The sequence below is a fragment of the Rattus norvegicus genome, chromosome 18, assembly GCF_021556685.1.
Source record: "Rattus norvegicus strain SHRSP/BbbUtx chromosome 18, alternate assembly SHRSP_T2T, whole genome shotgun sequence".
Classification (NCBI taxonomy): Eukaryota; Metazoa; Chordata; class Mammalia; order Rodentia; family Muridae; genus Rattus; species Rattus norvegicus.
Window position 1 is genome coordinate 66,506,901 of NC_141551.1, and position 24,282 is coordinate 66,531,182.

The 24,282-nt window shown below is 39.8% G+C and overlaps 1 long non-coding RNA gene across 1 annotated transcript in view; it reads left to right on the forward strand.

Moving 5' to 3' along the window:
• The first annotated feature begins 6,456 nt into the window (after positions 1-6,456).
• Positions 6,457-24,282, forward strand: part of LOC147999865 (uncharacterized) — an 82,319-nt gene continuing 64,493 nt past the window's right edge. The window contains exons 1-2 of the long non-coding RNA XR_015643139.1: positions 6,457-6,651; positions 12,013-12,153. This is a non-coding gene — a long non-coding RNA (uncharacterized LOC147999865). The remainder of the gene's footprint in view (positions 6,652-12,012; positions 12,154-24,282) is intronic.

The following is a 24,282-nucleotide window of genomic DNA, read 5'->3' on the forward strand; positions in this document are numbered from 1 at the left end:
CCTTGTATTTGGGGCATAGATATTTAGGATTGAGAGTTCATCTTGGTGGATTTTTCCTTTGATGAATATGAAGTGTCCTTCCTTATCTTTTTTGATGACTTTTAGTTGAAAATTGAATTTATTTGATATTAGAATGGCTACTCCAGCTTGCTTCTTCTGACCATTTGCTTGGAAATTTGATTTCCAGCCTTTCACTCTGAGGTAGTGTCTGTCTTTGTCTCTGAGGTGTGTTTCCTGTAGGCAGCAGAATGCAGGGTCCTCGTTGTGTATCCAGTTTGTTAATCTATGTCTTTTTATTGGGGAGTTGAGGCCATTGATATTGAGAGATATTAAGGAATAGTGATTATTGCTTCCCGTTATATTCATATTTGGATGTGAGGTTATGTTTGTGTGCTTTCATTCTCTTTGTTTTGTTGCCAAGACGATTAGTTTCTTGCTTCTTCTAGGGTATAGCTTGCCTCCTTATGTTGGGCTTTACCATTTATTATCCTTTGTAGTGCTGGATTTGTAGAAAGATATTGTGTAAATTTGGTTTTGTCATGGAATATCTTGGTTTCTCCATCAATGTTAATTGAGAGTTTTGCTGGATACAGTAACCTGGGCTGGCATTTGTGTTCTCTTAGGGTCTGTATGACATCAGTCCAGGATCTTCTGGCCTTCATAGTTTCTGGCGAGAAGTCTGGTGTGATTCTGATAGGTCTGCCTTTATATGTTACTTGACCTTTTTCCCTTACTGCTTTTAATATTCTTTCTTCATTTTGTGCGTTTGGTGTTTTGACAATTATGTGACAGGAGGTGTTTCTTTTCTGGTCCAATCTATTTGGAGTTCTGTAGGCTTCTTGTATGTCTACGGGTATCTCTTTTTTTAGGTTAGGGAAGTTTTCTTCTATGATTTTGTTGAAGATATTTAATGGTCCTTTGAGCTGGGAGTGTTCATTCTCTTCTATACCTATTATCCTTAGGTTTGATCTTCTCATTGAGTCCTGGATTTCCTGTATGTTTTGGACCAGTAGCTTTTTCTGCTTTACATTATCTTTGACAGTTGAGTCAATGATTTCTATGGAATCTTCTGCTCCTGAGATTCTCTCTTCCATCTCTTGTATTCTGTTGGTGAAGCTTGTATCTACAGCTCCTTGTCTCTTCTTTTGGTTTTCTATATCCAGGGTTGTTTCCATGTGTTCTTTCTTGATTGCTTCTATTTCCATTTTTAATTCCTTCAACTGTTTGATTGTGTTTTCCTGGAATTCTTTCAGGGATTTTTGTGTCTCCTCTCTATGGGCTTCTACTTGTTTATTTATGTTTTCCTGGAATTCTTTCAGGGATTTTTGTGTCTCCTCTCTATGGGCTTCTACTTGTTTATTTATGTTTTCCTGGAATTCTTTCAGGCATTTTTGCGATTCCTCTCTGTAGGCTTCTACTTGTTCTCTAAGGGAGTTCTTCACGTCTTTCTTGAAGTCCTCCAGCATCATGATCAAAAATGATTTTGAAACTAGATCTTGCTTTTCTGGTGTGTTTGGATATTCCACGTTTGTTTTGATGGGAGAATTGGGCTCCGATGGTGCCATGTAGTCTTGGTTTCTGTTGCTTGGGTTCCTGCGCTTGCCTCTCGCCATCAGATTATCTCTAGTGTTACTTTGTTCTGCTATTTCTGACAGTGGCTAGACTGTCCTATAAGCCTGTGTGTCAGGAGTGCTGTAGACCTGTTTTCCTCTCTTTCAGTCAGTTATGGGGACAGAGTGTTCTGCTTTCCGGCGTGTAGTTTTTCCTCTCTACAGGTCTTCAGCTGTTCCTGTGGGCCTGTGTCTTGAGTTCACCAGGTAGCTTTCTTGCAGCAGAAAAGTTGGTTTTACCTGTGGTCCCGAGGCTCAAGTTCACTCGTGGGGTGCTGCCCACGGGCTCTCTGCAGCGGCAGCAACCAGGAAGACCTGTGCCGCCGTTTCCGGGAGCTTCAGTGCACCAGGGTTCCAGATGGTCTTTGCCTTTTTCCTCTGGCGTCCGAGATGTGTGTGCAGGGAGCAGTCTCTTCTGGTTTCCCAGGCTTGTCTGCCTCTCTGAAGGTTCAGCTCTCCCTCCCACAGGATTTGGGTGCAGAGAACTGTTTATCCGGTCTGTTTCCCTCAGGTTCCGGCGGTGTCTCAGGCAGGGGTCCTGCCGCTCCTGGGCCCTCCCCCACGGGAGCCCAGAGGCCTTATACAGTTTCCTCTTGGGCCAGGGATGTGGGCAGGGGTGAGCAGTGTTGGTGGTCTCTTCCGCTCTGCAGCCTCAGGAGTGCCCACCTGACCAGGCGGTTGGGTCTCTCTCTCACAGGGTCTGGGGGCAGAGAGCGGCTGCGGGCCGGGATCCGCGGGTGTGGGACTTCCGGTAAACACAGAACGTGCCCGGTCCTAGAGAAATTCTGCTTCCGTGTGTCCCAAGCTCACCAGGCAGCTTTCTTGCAGCAGAAAATTTGGTCTTACCTGTGGTCCCGTGGCTCAGGTTCGCTCATGGGGTGCTGCCCAGGGGCTCTCTGCAGCGGCAGCAACCAGGAAGACCTGTGCCGCCGTTTCCGGGAGCTTCAGTGCACCAGGGTTCCAGATGGTCTTTGGCTTTTTCCTCTGGTGTCCGAGATGTGTGTGCAGAGAGCAGTCTCTTCTGGTTTCCCAGGCTTGTCTGCCTCTCTGAAGGTTTAGCTCTCCCTCCCACGGGATTTGGGTGCAGAGAACAGTTTATCTGGTCTGTTTCCCTCAGGTTCTGGTGGTGTCTCAGGCAGGGGTCCTGCCGCTCCTGGGCCCTCCCCCACGGGAGCCCAGAGGCGTTATACATTTTCCTCTTGGGCCAGGGATGTGGGCAGGGGTGAGCAGTGTTGGTGGTCTCTTCCGCTCTGCAGCCTCAGGAGTGCCCCTCATTTAGGCTTTTTCATCAATGCACTTATTATCTAGGAAGTGTGGTATAATATGGTTTTGGGTTTTTTTTTATTTCCTACATATTGATGATTGCTGATTCAATTTAGAAGATGAATTAGACTCAAGCTTGATTTCTTTTGGCAAAAAAATCCTTTATATACTGATGTCGGTTTGTGCCGAGTCCTTGGGTGGGTCCATGGACTTGATTTGACTAGAAAATGAAGAAAGGAAAATGTACACAGGCACAAAGAAAGAAAAGTTAGGATCTGATGACATTGCCTGGCTCTCTGATAAAGAAGTTGCAACATACCAGAAATTCAATGTTTTTATTATATACAGTTGAATAGAGAAGTAGGTTTACTTCATACAGATGAACCATGGAGTTTATGGTCTCTAGATGAATCACAAAGACAGACAAACACACAGGTTAGATAAAGCTAGTCTCAGTAGGATCAGTTTCTTAAAGGAAGCAGTCATCATGCTGTAAATACTTGGATGGAGCACGAGGGGTCTTTATGGTGGTCATCTTCATTCACATTGTAGATATCTACACATGAACCAGAGAAAGTTTTTGTCCGCCCTCTGAGCCTCACCCCAGGTTGTGTTCTGAGTTGACTTTGTCAATTTTCCATGTATCTAAGGTATTGAGGGCCTCAACATGCCAACATGTCACTAACACCCAGTCACAGACAGGACATCCTTCTCCCAGTGGTTCCTTTGTTCTCTGTAGTATTGTTTCTTCTTGTGTGATGTTTGTATCCATTGGTAATCACTAGATAATTGATTAATTGAAGGATGAATCAATCATTCCCACTCTGTTTATTAGTTAGGTTGATTATATGGCAAAGAGTTTATTAAATCAATTATGGTGATGTTTTATGCAAATAGCATAAGAGCTTAATTCTACCCATTATTTTCCTGACTGGTTCCTAGCATTTTGAGCTCACTTCTAACATTCAGTAAATGGAATTAATGAGGTATTTAGCAATAGTTCGGATTTGTAGCTTTGCATAGTTTTATGTGCATCAGTCCATTATGATTATAACCCTTACTGACATTTAATTGTCCCAGCTTTGGCTAGTGGAACCGTATTCAACTTGGCTTCTGAGTCCTTTGACATTATTGTAATAGCCTTTCTATACTTTCTTTCTCTTCTTTTGTTCTAATGTTTTAGTTCCTTCTCTATGAATGGAACCAGCCATTTTTGATGAAGTGCCTTTTTTTTAATCAATGAGAGAAAATATTTAAGTAACATAGTACACCTTCTCAATAGACATTAATGGAGAGAGAACAGACAGATAGACTGACAGACAGACAGATGACATACACAGACAGACAGACACACACAGACTGTATTATGAGTTTGAGTTCATACTGTAATTTTGAAGTGTAGTTCAGGGTTAGAGAAATTACATGAGAATCCCTTTCTAGTCATTGCTCATTTCCCATATCTCTGTAATTATCATGTTCTTTGCCTCACACTGCACACTTATAATACTCGTAGATAAGGAGTCAATTCATTATTGATGACTAATGAAAAATGTTGAAGATTTATTAGACTATTTTTTCATCCATAACACATATGAATCTTAGAAGTGATAAATATGATCAATACATCTTATATGTATGAAATGATGTCTCTGGTCAAGTTTCTGGTTTGCAGGTTTTAGTATGATTCTTATCTATTTTGGTCACCTAGTAGTTTCAGAATTGTGCTCATTTGCTGAGTTTTAATTAACTGACAGCATGTGTCTCTGTTTTACTTTTACCTATTGTACTTTGCAGCCCATGTCATTAAGGATTATGGGGGGGTGTGGATAACAGAGGAAAAAGAAACAACAAAACCAAAAACTAATTGTCTGAAGATGCTATAATAAAATCCAATACTTGTATGCTAAGAAAAATAAAAAAGTTATTCTGAATTTGATAGTTTCTATGGTGTCACAGTAATTTGCAGGTACTATAATCTAATAGTTGTTCTCTGAGTTAGTAATCCAGCAGAAAGACATACACATGTTCATCATGACACTCTTCCTAAAATATTTACACCTCAAAGCTTGACAATACTCCATTTGCCACCAAGAGTAGAATGAATGTGTCATGACACAGAGACATTAGGGTTATTACAGAATGAGAATAAATGGTTTCCAAGTGCATTAGAGCATTCCAATAGAGCCCACAAGCATATTTTTCAAGACTAGAAGAGAGACCAAAAATGAATGTACTGTCTCATTGTATTTACATAAAAGATAAGAATAAGAAAAATGTGTATGCACAATCTGTGGACTTTCTATGCTTATGAACCTACGTAAAAACAACTACTTGGTGCCCAACCTTATAGTCTTATTTCTCTAATATCTCTAACATTTCTAACATCTCCAACATATTTCTCTAACATTGAAAAGAATAATGATGGTAAGACGAGCAACAAAACATTAAAGAAGAAGTACAATTATCCATCTCATTTAAGCAGGGAGAGGCAGTGTATGACTCCAGTGACTGGGTCTCTGGTAAGTAGATGGAGGGTCTCATACCATAGTGAGGACACATTGGTGCTAGAAATTTCATCTCAAGCCAAGAAGCAAAGAGAATGGGACATGTCTAGCCACTTCCTGTGAAATCCCAACATGTCCACTTGACTCAGGGACCTCACAGAAGGTCTCATCTTCCAAAAGTTCTAATACCCACGAGTATCTGCTTTCTGTTGACCAAGACTCTAACTGCAATGACCCCTTGAGGTATATTGCCACATACTGAAACTATCCTGGGGAGCCACAGATCTCAGAATAGCAACTGAACTATTTCCTACCAAGTCACTACTATTTCCTACCAAGTCACTTACTGGCTTCCCATTGGCTATTGTTTCCTTCCATAACTCTCACTGTAACCTGTTCTTGGTTGCTCTTATGTTAATCTATACTCCTTAAAATTTCTATTAGGAACTGAAGTGTTAAGTGCCTTTATATGTATCCATAAATTGTTTTCTCCTCACTAAAGTGTGACCACTGTGAGAACAGGGGTTTTGTCTGCCTTTTTCCCCTTATTCCTAGCACGAGTACTCGGTTTCTGTGACTAGAGCGTGTGATGAATAAATACAGGTCTAGACAACATTATCCTTCCATCAGAGCCTCAAGATCTTCCATTGGGCAGATGGTGGACCATTGACTTCCACAAGATTTATTTGACCAGAGAGGCCTGAGCCTCTTCCAGGCAGGAAGATTTGGTGGCTGGCTGTTCACTATTAAGTTTCTTGAGTGAGTAGGAATTTGCCCAAGAAGTTTAGTTTGAAGGGAGGAAAATGTCAAGCCTTTTAAAGGAGGCTTACCTGGCTGTCATCCTTATTTGTCTTTTAACTCACTATGCTAAGCTTTTCAATATTAAAGTGCAGCTTATGTATGCAGGGAGAGACGGCGGTTACCTCATAGATCAGAGACGTGGTAATGACAGGAAACATCCCATACCTGTCTTTGATTACTTGGGTTAGTTTAACCTCAATTAAGAAAATGGAGCATTCACCTGATGATTTCAAGGTGGGCAGATGGAGCTGATACAGCTGTCTGGGATGCCAGGTGGAGGGAGGGAATTGAAACCCAAGCGAGAGCAGCTTATCCCCAGTCAGCAAATGTGCCATCTGCTCCTCCATGCTTGCATTTTAAAAGAGGCCGCTTAACTCTTTCGCCAAACAGATTCCAGTGTTCAAGGAAGCCTGGAGTACAAGTGGATTTAGAGGACTCACTGTTGACTGGCAAGAGCAGAAAAGGAACTCAAGGTGTGTGTGTGTGTGTGTGTGTGTGTGTGTGTGTGTGTGTGTGTGTATGTGTGTGTATGTGTGTGTATGTGTGTGTATGTGTGTGTGTATTTTGTGTATGTGTGTCTGTGCATGCATATGTATCTATGTATATGTATGTCCTCTCTCTCTCTTTCTCTCTCTCTCTCTCTCTCTCTTTCTCTCTCTCTCTCTCTCTCTCTCTCTCCCTTATATTTGTATGTTTATGTGTGTATCTTTGTGTCTGTGCAGGTATGTGTATCTGTGTCTGTTTGTGTGTGTATCTCTCTGTTTCTCTGCCCCCCCAGCCGTGTGTATGTGTGTGTGTGTGTGTGTTTGTGTGTGCGTGCACGCGTGTGTGCGTGTTATCATCAATGTTCACTTGGCACCTGAGAGGAGGCTGGCATGAGGTGTATCTTTGATGGGGAAAATTATTCAGCTAAATCAAGGATAGGAGTTTCTGTGACATCAAACAGAATGCTGGGAGGAAGACAGACTGGGAGGGAGGGAAGGAAAACACCCTAGTGATTTTGGTTAACTCCGACAAAAATGAGCAAACAGTAGTCCAATTTTCATTTGTTCTGTTGCTACGTGTTGTTGTTCAGCTGGGGGCAGTGCAGTTTTCCAGCCAAGCCGATAGCTGAACACATGTTTGTTCAGGGAATTCATTGTCCCTTTCTGTGTCACCTGCTATTCCATCTAGCAAATTGCTTGAGTAAATAAAGTTTTGGCAGGTAATTTTAAGGTTCAAAAGACATAATAAAGTTCATGATTGTCACTTGCATAGTCCAGGAGAGGAAGCACATAGGTAAAGATAAGTTTAAATGTGGGCAGCTTTCAGCTAGTCCTGTGAAAACTCCATCTTCGTTGGTTTGGGGCTTGTCTGAATCAAACTCTAGATAGGTATAGGATGCTATCGTTTGGCTCAGTTTATTCCTCTCTTCCCACATTAAATGGTTTATTAAACTTCAGCTTACTTAACTCCCAAGTTTTCCTGATTTGTCATAGGGAAAGTGGACAAGGAACTACCCAGTTTCAACTCATTGTCGATTAGGGTAATGGCTGATCTTGGTGGCTGACATCTACAATCTAGAAGCAAATTTCTCCCTTCCAATGAGCAACTGAAGGCTGACCTGGGGTTCTTCTGCCTGCTTTGTATCAGAATCAAGCAGCCTGCCTCACTGCAGCCATACAGAAGTGTGGCCACCTTTCCTCCAGGGGATAATTTCATGCTGTTTGTACAACTGTTACATTCTCTATTTAGCATTCTGCTCCCAAGCGTGGTAAATATTGCCTGTGTTTTGGTCACAGAGGTAGGTTTAAAAAAATAAAACAAAACAACCTTCTTTCTGTTGTCAGACTGAGGGCTGAGCTGCTGATAAATTCTGCTTTAGGCTGAAATATGAATGCATGTTGCATTTTAGAGAGCTCTTTTAAATCATTCTCCTGCCAACCACGGTTCCAGATTCGACTACTTTACACACTCCACCTATTTTCTGAGCCATGTTTGAACTGCCAAAAGTTTTATAGATATAGGAGAACAATAATCATAGCAGAGACTCAGGTGTTCTCTTCCTACTGTTACTCCTTTGTTTTATACCCGAAGCTCTGTTGCAGGGACAACATAGACACATCCCAGTTGTCCCAGTTGATGTTTAGAATATGCCAACCCATCAGCTCCTCAGAAGTGTGTCTCTTTAAACTTAGGACAGGGTCCACTTGGTGATCTCTCAGTATACAGTGGCTCCCGGTGCTGAGATTAACATAGGGCACCTGATACGCTCCCTTCCATTCTTTGTCTTCCCAGAGGTTGAGAAGGCCCAGACATTCCTTCCTCTGAGGTGCCTTAGGGGCACATAAAGTGAGGAAATGAATGACAATGGAAGATGAAAAAGATGGAGAGGAAAGAGAAAAGAGATCTGAGCTTCCTCTCCAAGCCTTCTGTTCCAGCCTCCACCGTCTTCCTCCCAGCCCTGTATCCCTTCTCACTTTCATCAAACACACTTATGGGGGCCTTCTTGGGCTCTTCAGATCTGTTTCTTATCACCAGTCAGCTCACCTGATGTAGACTGTTTTTGAAAAATGGTCTTCTGGTCTACCTTGTTTCTTTCTCAGGGGTTTACTTTCTGTACTGGGAGACTGGGAGTCCTTGGAATTTGGGTCCAGGCTGATCTTATAATTAGAATAAGCTATCAACTTGCAAAATAATTGGATCTGGATTGGAAGTGTGACCATTATATTCAAGCAGAGCAATCAATAATTAAATCAAATAATCAATTTTTGGGTTATTAAGTTTGGAGTTGCCATTGGGAGGCAGACTAAAGCCAGTCACACCATCTTGCTTGTCAGGTAAGAGGTTGTCCCTGATCATAAAGCAAAAATTAAAAACAGGAGAAAATAACAAAGTCCAGACACCCCATTATCAACCTCCAAGTTCTGGGATCTCTGGCCATATCTAAAATCTATCCCAAAGTAAATTTCCCAGATAAAGGAACTCATTGTATTCCCTACCCTTAGCCTAAATTAGGTTTGTATTATAGAACCAACACAACCAGTAGTCAAGGAATAGGAAGAACTTTATTTTTATTCTCCTTAGCTTATCAGAGATGCATTCCTGATTATTACCAATGCATTGGGAAAGCCATCAATGTATTTAGAGTCGGACATCTCAAATACTATATGCATTGCTTCACATAGACAAGTTTCCTAAACTTGCATCCAATTCTAAGGAGGTATTCATAAAAAATAGTTATAATGGGAGAATTGCCAGTGGTATAGTTTTTATTGAGCCTGTGCAAGGTCCTGGGTGTTTCTCTCAGCACTTTGTGCACATATGCATATGTACATGTGCACAAGCACATGTGTGCACACACATATACATGCAAACCATGTATACTTTCATACTTGCAAAGTTTAATAACTTTGTTTCCATAATGACTGCCTTTGCTTAAATGAGTACTAGTTTTTGCCTTTTAATATTCAACACAGATCTTCTGTTAATGCTCATCTCTATTTTTCTTCCCCTTAATATACAAGAAGCTAAAAGCCTGAACACTTGGCCAATGGGTTCCAGTCACTTTTTTATATTACTGACCTAAGAGAGTCACCTTGAGCTCTGGAAGGAACTTGGAAGGGACAATCTAGTCTTCTCCAAGACCAGCTATGAGAAGGATGTGAGTGTCCCCAGAGGGCAGCATTGCTGTTTGGGTGTGAGTTTTACATACTCTACATAGTCATCCACATAGCAAAGACTAAGACCATTCTCACATTTAAATTACAATGATGTCTGCATGAACACAGAGCACATGTTGATATGGTTCATCATAGTGATTGTAACAATCAGTGGTTAAGATTGTACTGTCATTTAAATTGTATTATGAGAATAAGGAGCCCGAGTCAAATGTCACAGTTAACTTTAATCGTTAATTTGGCACATCCTAGGGTCACCTGTGAAGGTAGGATTAGTTGAAGGATTATCCAGATTATCTTTGCCTGTGGACATGTCTTTGGAGGACTGTCTTGATGGTTCATTGATGTAGGAGGCAATAACCCACGGTGAGCATTGACATTCCCCTGTGTAGGAGGTTATGGGATACACAACAAGGTTAGCTAAGCACGGGCTTGTGAGGGAGCCAGAGACTGAACTAGCGAGGTTCTTCCATGATTCTTGAATGTTTCTGCCTTGAATTCTCTCAATAATGGATTGTAATGTGCAAGTATAAGCCAATGAAATGTTTCTTCTTACAAACTTCTTTTGGTCAATGATTTATTATAGCAGGAGAAGGAAACTTGGACCTCTCTCAGATCTCTCTGACCTCAGTATTCTCCTCGTCTTTTCCGAATATTCTAGCTTCTGCCTTCCTGCAAGTGTTCCTCAAAACCCAGCAAGTACTAGAATACCTAAGGGACTCATTAGAGCAGTGACTGTGTGGGTCTAGCCTACAGTATTAAAGATGATTTGGTCTAGTTATAAATTCTCACAGCTGCTAGTAGTCTGGGGAGACCCCACTTTAGGTTTGTGTCTGTTTAACAGTTCAGTGTGACTTTATTATTATCTTCAATAATTTATTATTTTTTCATATTTACATTAGTACATTTTTAGAATCTACTGTGAGCAAGGCCTTATATTACCTGTGTAATATAAGACATACTTTTTTTTAAAAAGACATACTTTCACTATTCTGTATTATTTTAGTAGATAATTATTTTGAACTTATTAATTAGTGTGAATCTACACAATTCACTTGCACTCTTTTCACAGCTGAAAACAATGGATGATTATTAGACTTATGGTAGATCATGTTGAAATAAGTTGATTTTTGACTGATTAAAATTTTTTGATGGAGTCTTTTAACCTCTCTAACTATCTTTAAAAACTGGATAGTCTTTCACTGTTAAGTCAACATCATTTTTAAGCAGTTCAATCAAATGGCATCGAACTCACTCAATTTCGTGACCTTTCTCATCCTGTGTCAAAGGCATGGCAAAAGCATTAGGTGTGATTAGACTTGCTTCTTAATTAAAAGACATTTTGACTCTCCATAGATATTAGAACTGAACTGAAAATGCTCTGAACTACATTTCAATAGCAGATAAAGAGGCTCTAAGGTTTTAATTTTGCCTGGATGCTGCTTGCCCAAAGGTGAATTTTACTCGGGAGAATTGATTCTATTTTATTGAAATGTTCACTACGCGTACAATGGGACATTTTGCCTCTACAAAGGGCCCATGAGTTTTATAATAATAACAGCTGCATAGAAACTATTTTTGTTGATAATATTTAAAATCTGGATTAGTTTTTCTGAAATACTTTACAATAAATTTTTCTTATGATTTAAAGTTTTAGGCTATTTTCAGGACTATATTTTCTTTATAGGGAAAACCAAATTGGACTTTTGAACATTTTTTGTTGTTTCTTTGGAAATCTTTTAAAGTTAGAGATCACACTACCTTTCTATTTATAGAGTGTAGGCAGTTGACTTTTACTTTCCTCCTCATCAATTACTGTGTTAATATTTAATATATCAAGCACCTTTATGGCCCAAATTGTAAAAGGATATTAGAAGTTGCTAGGGTTAGGCCAGAAGTAGAAACTTTTCCATTAATTTTATTCTATTTAGTTCAAGCTCTGTGTAGGGAAAGCCCCTGGCTCTTTCTTCAGATCAGTATTTTTTTTTTTTTTGCCTTAAATTAAGATGACTTTTTGATCTTCCAGGGTTTTACAAGGGAATAAATATGCACAGTTATGAAAGAGAACGCACAAATAAAATACATTTAGAGTTTCTAAAGCCCTTGACAGCATTTGCATGCAAACTTTATTAAGAGTCAAGTCACTGTAACATTGTCTATACTATTTTATCAAAGGTGGCAAGCAATTTAAAGTAAAGAAGGAAAATGAAGTAAGAAAAAGGCTTTTCTTTAAAAGAAGACATGATAATTCCGAAGAGCCAACCCCAGGATAAATTAGAAGTAATGCTCTCCAGCATCGGTTGGCAAGCTTTGAAGGTAACGACGTGTTCTTCTAGATTCTGGGTTAGTTTGGATAATTTGAAGCTGCATGACTGCTCAGAAAATTGTATATCTGTCTATAATGTGATATATTTGGGGGGTAAATTCTCAATCTTATTTATGTGAACTCCATTAAACATTAAACTGAGAGGACTATATGTTTTCAATGTGTAAGATTTTGAATATGTAAGATAATGATAGAATAAATAGTATTTCTTAGACTTAGTTGACCACGAAGTCCATTTGGATTAACCCATCTAACTATTCATGGGATACTAGCCACGGCTCATTATTTTAGAACTGCTGACATTATTATTATTTGGAGTACCATGATTCTGAGTTATAATTATAAAATATTATCTAGAGTAATAAGTAGTAGTGATCACTAAATGATGAAGCAATATTGTAAAGGGATATTAAGACAGAACAAATACACACCATTATTCAGCCCTTAAAACTTGTTACCATTTCCTCTCATTTTCTATAGAATGCAAACATTCTTCTATCTAACTCCTGTCTCTAGGTATAGTATATTATTCCTCAAGAGTTTTGGGTTTTCAGTGTTTTTTATCTTTCCTTTATCATATGCCTTGTGTCCCATCATATTCATTGGGCAGCGTGTAAAAGCCTTGGTACCATGGCATCCATCAACCACCTAAGGCTTATGCACAAGTTGACTCAGCTTTCTTGTCTCCCATTCGCACCCTACTCTTACTTCCTCAAACCACTCCTTTAAAACAGCCCTTATCAAAGTTACCAATGGCCAATGGCCATGGAGTACGCTGCCAAGACACCTTTTTAAGTGAAGTGAGCCACATTTAGAATTTTGCACAGTTAATGAGCATTATATGTACTCTGAAGACCATGGCTACACTAAGTATGATTATCCTAGGAATGACTATCATCATTCTAGAACCCACAGACAATGCCAATCCCTGTTTTCCTTTATTCCTCATTGGAGTGAACTGTAATTGAAATTCCCTGTACTGCTATGAGATTTCCAAGGCTTAATTATATTTAGAGATTCATCTCTTAGCTTCTTCTTACCACTGGCCACTCCAGCCTCGTCTGCTTTGCTTGCTTCTCTTGTTTTATCTGATATTTAAATGCTGGGGATACTCAGGGAGTTACCTTTCCTTTCTTTTGGAAATCTCTGAATCCTTTACCTATGGTTGCTGATTCAGTTCCTCCACTTTTATCTCAAGTCCAGATGTGAAATCCTACTTATATCACAATGTGTTTCCTGACATCTCCCTGTCGATGCTTCATGAGTATTTAAGACTCAGTTTATCCATACTTGAACCCTGAATTTTCATTCAAAACTCTTTGACTTTTAGTTCTTTAAAAAATATAAGACGGGAAATATGGAGACAAAGTTTGGAGCAGAGACTGAAGGAAAGGCTATCGAGGGACTGCCCCACCTGGGGATCCATCCCATATACATACAGCCACCTTACTCAGACAATGTTGCTGATGCCAAGAAGTGTATGCTGACAGGAGCCCAATAGGGATGTCTCCTGAGAAGCTCTGCCAGAGCATGACAAATACAGAGGCAAATGCAGCCAACCATTGAACTGAGAACAGGGTCCCCATTGGAGGAGTTAGAGAAAGGATTAAAGGAGCTGAATGGGTTTGCAACCACATAAGGACAACAATACCAAAAAATCAGAGCTCCTAGGGACTAAACCACCATCCAAAGAGTAAACATGGACAGACCCATGGCTCTAACTGCATATGTAGCAGAGGATGGCCTTGTTGGGCACCAATGGGGGGAAAAGCCCTTGATCCTGCCAAAGCTTGATCCCCATTGTAGGGGTATGTCAGGTCGAGGAGGTGGGAAGGGGTGAGTGGATAGGTGGGGAACACCCTCATAGAAGAAGGGGGAGGGGGTATGGGATAGGGAATCTATGGATGGGAAACCGGGAAAAGGAATAACATTTGAAATGTAAATAAGTAAAAAATATCCAATAAAAATATGACAGGTTAGTTTTTTTTTTGAGGCAGAAACCATTCTTGCTCCTTTTGTCTCCTTCTTTCTATTGTCATCATCATAACTAGAATGACTGCTTTACAAAAGACAAGTGGACAATTGCCTTTTTTACCTAAAGTACTAATAGATCATATACTTATAATTCCACCTGGAAAAATATCATTTCATGTGCCTTATAAAGCTCAGATTGACCTGAAGTTTACCTGTATCTCTCATTTTGTATTTACATAGTGTTTCTTTGGCCCTCTAAATTCTTTTATTTCAGACACAGCAAAAACCTACCAGAATGAACACTTAACTAGGTTAGACTCTAAGAAAAATAATGTTTGATAAAACTATATTAACAAAAATATTATTAACTCAAGGATTACCTCAATTGCAGGTTGTGCTTCATAAAAGTAGACCCCAGGACAAGAGTATGGGGACACAGATTATTTGAAGACCACTCTAAGACCCACATATAAAAGGAATGGAGAATTGAAATGTGGATGAAAGGGAGGCAATAAATAGTGGCTTGTTGGGAACAACTAGGCCTGTATACTTAGGAAAGTCACTGGGAGTCAGGCCAGCATCCAACTAATCATACTTAAGGAAAGAAGAAAGTGCCAGTGACCATTTATCATTGGCCAAAGATTGCTCCTCATGATGTTAATTCTCTGGGACATCTGATCTACCTTGTTCATTCAAGCAAGATTTCATTGCTGATACTTGTGCTTAGAAGTCCGAGTTTGAGACACAGAACAGTACATGATGAGGGCAAGTAAATGGGCACCAATGGTGACTGTTACCTAACCAAGCATCAATGCAAGTCTGGGCAATCTTCTGTCATGACTAACCGTCGACTTCTTGTTTTATAAACTCTCTCTGTTCAGGTATTAAGTTCTATGTATGTTAGTGCACGTTCAGTGATCTAACCAAAGAGGATTAGCCAATACAGCCTAAAAAGAATTTTTTAAGAATCCCCAAGTAAACTTATATGCATATCTATAAATAAATAAAAAAATAGTCATTGTATGGTAAATCCTAATGGGAAATACATTCATGTGAGGTTCTTTATAGGATCATCATGATATTATCAGTATCTGAATAGCTGATCATGATGAAGAATTTAATATCCTAGCTGGCAGCTATGCCAAAGGATGCCACAGTTGCTGTCAAGCCGACAAATATTAGCTCAATGTCACCAGTGCTCCATTTTGCTCCTTTATTTTGCAAATGGCCATTCAAAGTATCCATGAGTTCGTGAAACCCTAATCATTCTGCTTTTGCATCCTAGTTTTGCGTGGGTTTTGTGACATGTCTACTGGCTCTCCAGGGCCAACATAACTGACACTCCAAATTTATAACATTGATCACTACATTGAGAAACACTTTGAATGTTTAGCCTTTACCTCATTTCTGGTCCAGAGGTCTGGGGGCATCATAGCACTAACAGATTTTACCTAGATGCAGCTTATTTACCATGGGATGTTCATAGCCTGCTGTCTAGTATGTTGTAATCTTAGCAGCAGGGTTATAACTGTTAAGTTGAGGACAAAGTGCAGTGAAAGGAGGCTAATTGGCATGCCGAGTGGGTTTATATTTGTTCCAAGTATTTAACAGTATCTATGTCCATTCTAATCTGTGGGGCAGACATGCCAAAGCTAAGTGTATGGTACAGGCATAATGTTATTGTGCATTGTGTAAAGTTTATCCTTGTGTTATTCAAATGGTGATTTCTCTGCCCTCAACCCAACATGTTGCAATCCAATATGGCATTGTATGTAATGCTTATGTCAAGAATCTAAGGGAGGAGGCAGAGAAAAAGAGCAAGAGAGATTCATCTGGAGGAAGGGGTTCAGAAAGGTATCAAGGCAGAACACACCTGAAGCCCAGAGGGCCAGGCCAATACAAAAATGCAAGTGTCTCAGGGATTTTGTCTGAGGAGGGAGCAGATTATATTAGAGGATTAGAATAGAATTATAAGGCCTAGTTAATGAACTTTAAGTTGAAAATAAATCTTGGTCTTTCTGTGTTATTATTGGAGAAATAGCTAGAATTAAAAGACCCCCACCTAGCTGTTATATTAATTTTCTCCATACATTTATATTAAAATTACCCTCACAGTGTGGTATGCTAATAATAATGATATTAAAATGAGAAGATGGATGCATGTCACTTGCATGTTCTATGTCTTCAGTCCTTTCTTGGTCAGTGATCAAATCAGGTTTAGAAAAGTCCTTTACTTTACACACACGCATGCGCGCGCGCGCGCGTACACACACACACACACACACACACACACACACACACACACACACACACACACACGATTTTCTAAGGCTAAAAAGAGATGGGAATGACCTGCTTACCACTATCCTATTACATTTTATTTTTCGGAGAAGAGAATTCATCTGTTATGGTTTAATACTTACAAAGCAGGATTATACAAGTCTTTACTTTTTCCCATTAAACAATAATTGCCTTTCAAAGATTACAATGAATAAAAGAAGCGAATGAATAGAATTTCCTTCTCATTATGGATTTCTCACATTTAGAAAACTTCCAGCCCTTTGGTTATTTAATTCAACCACCAGGTAGACAGGATTTTCGCAAGAGAGCCTAATATGATGTCTAGTGATTGAATTGTATTTGTGGAGTGCCAAACAAATAAACCAACATTTAATTAAGAAATTGAAAAGCCTATCAAACACCATTGAAGATCGAATGACATCAAGCTAGTGTCTGCCCTGAAAATGTCTTCTCGGTGCTATTGGGCATCTGAAGGTTTCTATGTGACTTCACTTTAAATTTTCCTCCTTAGACCTCTGCTTTCCAGGTTATATAAGAAATTACATAATACTATATGCATCTCTACCTCTGACATTGTAAGTTTATGTAACTTGAAGAAAGGTGAAATAGAGACCAGAATTATTTAGATGCCAGGACAGGACATGCTATACATCAACCTGGCTAAATCAGAGCATGTCCAGATGTTCCTGTAAGTGACGCTGTGTCTTTAGGAGGTCAGCCTTTGGCTCTGTGGCAGTGTATGCGAATGCTTTTCATCCAATTGGTGGATCATTTAAGTGAATCAAAAGGCACAAAGAGGAGGAACCCAAGCTCTGCCTGCTTATTTGAAGACATAGGTTGTCCCCTGTCTTTACAGCAGGGGTTTATACCGTCTGATACTCTAACTCTCAAGCCTTCAGACTAAAGTAAACTTATGCCATCCGCATTCCTGGGTCTCCATTTTGCAGTGGCAGACCACGGGACTTTTCTGTCTTTAGAACTCTTTTTCTCTCCATGTGTCTTTGCCTCCACTACCCTCCCACACTCACAGCTCTTAGTAGTTTTGTTTCTTGGAGAAGCATAACATAGAAGTATAGGGTAGGAATGCACCGGGCCAACTTCACTGGAGAAGCTGCCTCTTCCAGCGCTCCTACAGTCACTTCCCAGGTGATTAACACGGAGCATTGTCATCCCAAATGGCTATCTTCTCTGTCCTAGCATTTATTGCCTCAACCTGTATTCGTTACCCACAGTCATAATAGAGTAGGATTTGATAGCGGAGTATGGTTGAAGCTTATTTAAACATGGGTGTGCATGTACATTTTTATTAATTAATTGTATTCATTTACATCCCAAATGCTGCTCTCCTCACCTCTAAGTGAGTGAGTTCTTCTCACCTTTCTCCCTCCTCTACCTCTAAGAGGGTGCCCCCATATCTCCCCACCCTGGAACATCAAGTCTCTATAGGATTAGGTGTATCCTCTCAGACTGAGGCCATACAAGGCAGCCCTGTATTACACATGTGCTGGGGGCCTTGGACCAGCATGCATATGCTTTTTGGTTAATGGCTCAGTCTAGGAGCTTCCATGGGTCCAAGGTAGTTGACAGTGTTGGTCTTCCTGTGGGGTTTTATTTTTGGTGCTGGGAATAGAACCCAGTGTCTCTTAAATGCTAACAATTGTTCATGCTGCATCCATAAACCTTAAGAAAAAGTGTGTTGCTAAACATTGAACCAAGGACCTTATACATACTAAGTAAGTAGTCTATCTGGAACTGCAGCCAACTATGTATAAATACCATAAATAAACACCATAGCTAAATGATTTCCTTCCTTCACAAATTAAAAACCTCATGTCCTTTTATCATTCAAAGCAAACCTGTTCCACTGTGGAAAGAAAGAACGCTTTTCAACTTCTTTCCATGGCTCACTGGTTCATTTCCAGAGCTTTGAAAGCCCAAATGAATCAAACGATACTTCCTTTTCTTTTTTTTTTATTAACTTGAGTGTTTCTTATTTACATTTCGAGTGTTATTCCCTTTCCCGGTTTCCGGGCAAACATCCCCCTCCCCCTCCCCTTCTTTATGGGTGTTCCCCTTCCCATCCTCCTCCCATTGCCGCCCTCCCCCCAACAATCTAGTTCACTGGGGGTTCAGTCTTGGCAGGACCAAGGGCTTCCCCTTCCACTGGTGCTCTTACTAGGCTATTCATTGCTACCTATGAGGTCAGAGTCCAGGGTCAGTCCATGCATAGTCTTTGGGAAGTGGCTTAGTCCCTGGAAGCTCTGGTTGCTTGGCATTGTTGTACATATGGGGTCTCGAGCCCCTTCAAGCTCTTCGAGTTCTTTCTCTGATTCCTTCAACGGGGGTCCCGTTCTCAGTTCAGTGGTTTGCTGCTGGCATTCGTCTCTGTACTTGCTGTATTCTGGCTGTGTCTCTCAGGAGCGATCTACATCCGGCTCCTGTCGGCCTGCACTTCTTTGCTTCATCCATCTTGTCTAATTGGATGGCTGTATATGTATGGGCCACATGTGGGGCAGGCTCTGAATGGGTGTTCCTTCAGTCTCTGTTTTAATCTTTGCCTCTCTATTCCCTGCCAAGGGTATTCTTTCTTGTGGATCTAGAGACAAGTTAGGAAACCACCACGAGTATGCACAAATGAAACTATTAAAAGAATATCAAAGAATGGAAAAGGCAAAGAACAAAGTTAACTGAAAAACAAGGTTTGAGGGCATTAGCCAGAGAAATATCATCACATTGCAAAAGCAGGGAAGATATCCCAATGTGACTGGTGTCATTGGTTTCCAAGGCATCTGACAGCATCATTGGGCATTGGGTCTATCTGTGTAGTTTTATTTTATTTTGTTTTGTATCTAAGTGTACTCTTGTCTGAACCTATGTTAAAAACACTCTTCACAGCCAGTTGCTTTTCAGTTATCCTCTGGGGAAAGTGCTTTGGCTGCTAGAGTCCAGTTCACATGCTTATACCCTACTGCGTAAACATGGTAATCTGAGCTTCTCTGTTGTTGAAGGGTTTATACTCCATCTGTTCTTTAAAGAAAACATGACAGGATAGTCTCAATGGCCAGGAAAATGTTCACAATGGTCGCAAATTGAAAGATGCTTGCTCTGTCTTATCACTCAGGACCCGTTTTCATCTAAGTCTCTCTCATCATATTTCCTTCTCATTTTGTTAAAGCATTGGAGTATCATAAGTTTTCATTTTTAGAAGAAAAATCATTTTTCTCTTTGGTTCTCATTAAAATTTTTTTAGAACCATTATGTCAGCGTATAAATTGCTTGCCTTGCATGTATAAGGGTCTGGATTTGCTTTGTAGATCTAACATTTAAAAATCTGTGCCTGGTAGTATATATTTGTTATCCCAACATCAGGGATGCTAAGTCTGTGGGGGGGAGGGCGGGGCTGGTGTTTGCTATTCAGCCAACCTGACATACAAAGCAAGCACAGGCTAGTGTGACAGGCTGTCTGAAAAATTACAACAACAACAACAGCCAGAACAACAAAACCCAACCCAACCCAAACCAAAACTAGATAAACAGTGTCTGATGAATAATTCTCAAGATTAATCTCTGGTCTTTGAATGCACCTGCATATGTCTATTCATGTACACACACACACACACACACACACACACATACACACACTTCACACACATGCACGCATGTTCATTAGACGTTCACATGCATGCACACACATAATGTTAAATGGTCAAAGTAAGAACATATGCTTTCCTTATAGAACTGGATTACCATGTGGAAGAAAATGTGAATCTTAGGGCGAGAATGAGATGAATGGAAGTGAATTTGTTGGTTCTTTTCTAGTCTCACACTATTTACTTGGCTTTATTCAGCTAATCACTGAATGAAAAAAGTTATAGAAGTCAGTACGATTTTATTATACCCCTTGGAAAGAGTAGGAATATAGACTACCAAGTTTTCAGGGCCAGGCTCATTCTGTGTTACTCATGGACTCTTGCATATGCACACAGAAAGAGAAGATACTTCTCATGTTCACTTTCTCAGAGACATACAGTTTTCATCTTCCTAGGGCAGACCACAGTAGTAGAGAGTAAAGGCCAGCAGGGGCATGAGGGCTGGTGCCTACTTTAAAGGTTGTACCACATAGAAATAGATTTCATAGAGATCACACTCAAACCTAGCCTGTCTCATATCACCAAAGGCACGTCAATGGAAGGGAATAAGGAAGGGATCATTTGGCTTTAGTTTAGTGTAGAGAAAGGCTAAGAACAACAGGTCAAGAGTCAGGCTGATGTTTACACCCACTTCTATCCTGCGATAAACAGAGACATATGTTTGACTAAAACTAATAGAAAGCAAAGAATTAAATATTAGCTTTGAGTATTCATCAAGATGCAATGAAATAATTGCACTTGGAAAGAAACTGAAGAGTGGGAGTTACCACCTTACAGTATCGTTCCCATGTGATTCCAAACTGTGAGACATTAAGAAGAAATTATGTGTTTGACTATATAGCAAGTAAGAGGTAACTAAAGTTTCCATGTAACCAAACTCAGATCTACAGTTTCATCGTTTATTCCTTTTGGACAAACTATAAAGAACAAGCAACCCTTCCTTCCCATAAGACTTTGCTGCTAATCTCCGGGTGAAATGGGTTTCCTAGGAAACAGATTTCATGGATAATCCTAGAGCTCAGCCACTTAGTCCTGAAAATGAATCAATAGAGCTTTTCATAATGGCAGTTCTTCCTTCTATTCCATTTTCAATTGAGCGTGTGCTAAGAATTTGAAAGACATATTTGCCAGTTGATCAGAACTTAGCCTTGGCTTATTAGGGGTCTAGCCATAATTGGAAGGCTGGAGAGAATTTTTCTCATGCTCTTTTGATCATGCTGGATAATGATTTTTAAAGCATATTGATTTAGTTTGGGGAAAATTAATCTATTTGATTGAAATCTCCTCAGGCTTTTTGTACTTCTGTAATTGTATTGTGATATAATGTATGCATTAAAATATATATTAAAATTGATTTTGCTGGCAACATTTTTGGACATCTTTTGAAATGTGGAGAGTAGGATTTCTTTTAAACATCTCATTTTTTGTTCTTTAAATACCCAACTAATAAATGTATTTTATATTACTGAAGATTTTATAAAGTAATGGAATTAAGAAACATTTTATGAGAAAATTAAGAAAATTTGACTTATGCCATGGAAGGTTCAGTGGCAGAACCATGCCATACTAGATAGGCAGAGAAGCGGGTGGCTGCCCAATTCAAGAAACTGGAAGCCTCCCATCCTATTACAATGCCGAAGACCCCTGTGCTCCTTGGAGAGTCACTAGTGTTGAGTTTTTATGGACAGCTGAAGAATCTGCAGCCTTATGTTAGCAGAGGAACACAGAACCAACTGGTGAATTTTCTCAGAAAAAGTAGACTTGGTACACAGTGACTAGCTTCTTTCTCCTTTTTCTTTTGGTTATTCTAGCCTAGTGGGAAACACAGCCCATGTTTAGAGTAGTCCTTTTTTTTCCTTCCTGTCCCTATATCATATGTTACTCACTTTGGAAATAATCCCTACATATGCCCAGTGATATGCTTCACCAGTGTTAGATATCTCTTCAGATGCTCAGATTGACACAGACCCATCTGATGTCAAGTTCATACCCAATCATCTCCTTATACAATGAAGACAATAACAGGTGTTCATTCTAGTGACCATGAGATAAGCTACTCTTCATGCAACCAAAACACGTTACTCTTCCAAAATAGGGAGCAGAGTCCTCTGAAACATATTTCTTCTTTTGTTCCTGATAACAATGAACTGAAATATGAAAATAACTAAGTAATGCTATTTGATCAGTTTTATGTTACATCTTAGCAGTAGATGGTTACTTTCTATTGCTGGGGTAAGATGCTTTAACCAAGGCAACATAGAGATGAGAGAGTTAATTTTGTGATTACTGTTTCAAAGACTCAGAGTTCATTGATCATTGAGGTGGGCAGCGTGGCAGCAGACAGGCAGGCAAGAGAGAGAAAGAGAGAAGAGACAGTGACAGAAACATACAGAGAGACAGACAGAGGGATAAAGGGCAAAGAGACAGATATAGACATACACACAGAGGTACAGAGACAGAAAGAGAGAGGGCAATCAGGGGGTAGGTAGGATTTCTTGAAGCCTTAAAGCATACCCCTGCCAATAAGATCACACCCCCTAATACTTCCTAAACGGTTCCACTAACTACAGACCAAGTGCTAAAATATATGAGCCTACAGGAGCCATTTGCATTGAAACCATCCCAGAGACTAAATAAACACACCTATCTGCTTAATGTGCAAAACACTCTTTTACAAACTGTAAAATACTAATAATATAATCCACATTTCCTAGTCATATAGTTACAGCTGGTATTTAGAGATACCTATTCCAAGTTTTCTTCCCTTTCATGAAGTCCCTTACTAGATCTTGGTTCTGGAGGTGTGGCACACATCTACATTCTTCAAAAGAGTCGAGGGCATTTATTTTCCTGCTTGGATTTGGTTGCTGTAATTTTCCACTGACCCATATCATAGGAAGGAATCTAAGGGATCTCCTAGAGTCCAAACGTAGCTCTCCACTATGATTAGAGTAGTAGTAAAATTTCTCACTGGTTGTCTAGATCGATTACTACCAATAAGGCTGTAATTCTTTTGTTAGCCTATATTGACTCAAGGGCATGAGGAGATAAAAGTGGCCAGAAACAAGACTTGCTTTTGAGTTCAGTGCAATTGTTGTGTTTCCTAATCCTCATGTAACCAAGACTTCTAGGCTAGCAGACTATAACGAAGTTGGAGCAGGAGACAGCAATTTTGCTAGTGGGTCACTGGGTGTGATGGTAAGTAGCCTATTTTTATATTAATCCTTTATTCCTGAACCCAAAAATTTTGTCTGTGGCAACACCACTAGTGCATTCTGGGTTCCCACCACTTTCTGCAAGACTTTGCCTAGTTCACAAAAGCTATTGCCACCATATTGGTATTGCATCTCTATTTTTAAAATGTTATTGTTAAACCAAGTGAGCTGTTTCAGGATGATGGTGGCTAAGCAATTCCTGAGGATGCTTTTTAAGTAGCTTTCCTAATTGCTTGGCTTTTTAAAAATGACCTTTTTCTCATTAAAACTAGGGCATTTTGTTCTTATTTTCCTCTCCATTTGCCACTTTAAATGGGTTCTTTTCTTGGATAATATGAATATCTTTCTGATCTTATTACTGTTTCTATCTTCTCTCTCTCTCCCTATTACACACACACACACACACACACACACACACACACACACACACACACACACACACTAGCATAACCATAACCATGCCACAACCTGAATGTTGTGGCTATGGTGAGATTTTTCTCTCCCAAGTGAACTCATCCATTACTTTTCAATTCAGTGTCACTCAGATTTTTCAGGAGACTTTTCAGGACAATTTATGTTTATAAATTCTTTATACCAATGAAACAAGAGTGACCACTAATCCAGTTCTCAGTGTAGTACAGCTGCCTCATTAGCTTGACTTTCAATTTCTGCTTTCCTATTGGAATTCTGGCCTTACAAACTATTACTACAATCTTGCATTAGGCTCAGTGAATAATTAAAAAATAAATTAAAAAAAGAACCACATGGTCGAGTTTATTTTACAAATGATGTCATGTCTACAATGGCATCACCCCTGCCAATGATCTCACCTCTGAGACACCACTTTTCCTGATCAGTTGCCTTTCCCCTATGTTTAAAAATTTATTAAAATATAATTACACCATTCCCTTCTTCTCTTCCATAATACTTCTCTTCCCTATTCCCCTCCAGATTCATAGTTTTCACTATTTTAAACATG